The sequence below is a fragment of the Schistocerca americana genome, unplaced genomic scaffold (genome assembly GCF_021461395.2).
Source record: "Schistocerca americana isolate TAMUIC-IGC-003095 unplaced genomic scaffold, iqSchAmer2.1 HiC_scaffold_815, whole genome shotgun sequence".
NCBI classification, from domain to species: Eukaryota; Metazoa; Arthropoda; class Insecta; order Orthoptera; family Acrididae; genus Schistocerca; species Schistocerca americana.
The window spans coordinates 45,001-47,500 of record NW_025726583.1 but is presented as its reverse complement, the minus strand read 5'-3'; the positions used below and the strand labels follow the sequence as shown (position 1 = coordinate 47,500).

The 2,500-nt window shown below is 62.8% G+C and overlaps 1 pseudogene; it reads right to left on the bottom strand.

Moving 5' to 3' along the window:
- LOC124591245 overlaps positions 1–2,500 on the bottom strand; it is a 7,032-nt pseudogene that overhangs the window by 2,266 nt on the left and 2,266 nt on the right.

The window sequence follows — 2,500 nt, the reverse complement described above, 5'->3', positions numbered from 1 at the left end:
GGGCTCCACAGAGACATTGAAGCCCCTCTGCGCGAGTCCACGGGCGACATAACGCACTACAGCGTCATGGCGCTTGACCCGGGACCCGTGCGTCCTAAAGCAAGCCTGAAGTACGTGGTTGGCGGTCTCCACGGCCTGGCACCCCGCGCGGCATCTGGTGTCCGCCTCCCGCCCGCGACTGCGCCGTGCCTTCGTAGGGAAGGCGTTGATGCGGGCGCGGAGGGCGTCGATGTATTCACGCCCAGATAGCAGGCGACTGGTGTCGGCGACCCACTGATGTTGGCCACTGACGGCGGCAGAAGATGACAGTGCCGCACCGTCAATGGCGATGTGTAGGCGCGCCGCCCACATTTCCCCAACCTGCGTTGACGATTTGAGGAGGTGGCCCTCCCACATTAGGTGGCGCTCCAGCACCTCGATCTCACGCTGTACCTCATCCATGCCTACACCGTCGCAGGCTGGCCCTATCTTCTTCAGCGCCAGGAGACGGGACCGACGGAGGGTCGGACCCATCCATCGGCAAGATGGAATGCCGAGGCCCCCCTGGGCAACAGGAGCGTGGAAGTATCCCAGGGGGGTGTCCGCCGGAAGGCGGAACCATCTCCTGACGGCGGCCCGGATGGTAACGTCGGCCGACTTCAATGCACCCACCCGGGTGCGGCTGAGGGCCAGCCCGTGGTACAGGCCAGGGAGAAGTACGTTGGTGAGAGCGTGGAGGCGCTGTTGCGGCTTCAGCGGAGCTCGGGAGATGACGTCAAGCTGCTCCACCAGGTGGCTACGTGGATTGAAGACACAGCGACCCGCCGTGGAAAATTGCAGCCCCAGGTACCGGAAGGTTTCACCCACACGCAGGGCAGGCATGGTGGTATTGCCTGCTGTGAAGGTGACATTGCTGTCCACCTTCACCTTCTTCTCGCGCCCTGACGCGACTAAGGCGAGGGTGAAACACTTCCGGGCGTTGATCTGCAGCCCCAGGTGGGCGAGGGCTGCGGTAGCTGCGTCGATGAGGGACTGCAAGCCCCTCGGGGTCGCTGCAAACAGCAAGACGTCATCTGCAAAGGCCGCAGCGTTGACTCTGCGACCGAGGATCCGAGCTCCGATGTGGGAGGGCAGTTGGCCTAAAACGTAGTCCACCGCAAAGTTGAACAGGAGGGGGGAGAGGGGATCGCCCTGGCGAACGCCCCGTGCTGGCTGCACAGACACGCCCACGCCGGCGCCGTCCGCTATCACTGTCGTGCTGCCCTCGTAGCACCGCTCGACATACTCGACAAAGCAATCCGGCAGGCCATGCGCCTTCAGCACGGGGCGAAGGGCAGCATGATCTACCGAATCGAATGCCTTAGATACGTCGATCGATGCCACAAAGACAGAGCGGCAGGAGCGAACTGCGTCGGTGAGAGCAGTGTCCAAGATGAAGGTATTTTCCAACATCCCATCCCGAGGGATGAATGCCCGCTGACGTTCGTCCACAGCACAAGCGCGCATCAGGCGTGACGCGAGAACCTTGTGAAAGGTCCGCGCCAACACCGAGCAGACCGTAATGGGGCGAAAGTCAGCGGGGGATGTTGGTGCAGCCGTTTTCGGGAGAAGGGACGTCCGCGCGCGAAGCAGGCGTTCCGGAAGGGCGCGGGCCAGAAGGAAGAGATTCATCACTTTCACCAGGACTTCGTGCGGCAGACGCCGCAACTCCGCTGGGGTAAGGCCGTCCGGCCCGGCTGCTGATCCCCTGGGCGGCAACGCGGCGGCGACCTCCTCATGTGTGACCGGCCCCCATATGCACTCGAGAGCGACAGGCTCTGAGTGCGGGAGGAGGCGGTCACGAATGAAGCCCGCGGTGGAGATGGGCTTCTTGGTGAAGAGGTCCGCCCAGAAGTCCAGCAGACCAAAGAGAGTCATAGTTACTCCCGCCGTTTACCCGCGCTTGCTTGAATTTCTTCACGTTGACATTCAGAGCACTGGGCAGAAATCACATTGCGTCAACACCCGCTAGGGCCATCGCAATGCTTTGTTTTAATTAGACAGTCGGATTCCCCCAGTCCGTGCCAGTTCTGAGTTGATCGTTGAATGGCGGCCGAAGAGAATCCGCGCACCCGCGCGCCCCCGGAGGAGCACGCTAAGGCGGACGCGGCCTCGCAGCAAGGAAGATCCGTGGGAGGCCAAGGCACGGGACCGAGCTCGGATCCTGCACGCAGGTTGAAGCACCGGGGCGCGAACGCCGCGCAGGCGCGCGCATCCTGCACCGCCGGCCAGCACGAGGCCAACCAACGGCGAGAGCAGACCACGCCCGCGCTAAACGCCCGCACTTACCGGCACCCCTACGGCACTCACCTCGCCCAGGCCCGGCACGTTAGCGCTGACCCACTTCCCGACCAAGCCCGACACGCCCCGATCCTCAGAGCCAATCCTTATCCCGAAGTTACGGATCCAATTTGCCGACTTCCCTTACCTACATTATTCTATCGACTAGAGGCTCTTCACCTTGGAGACCTGCTGCGGATAT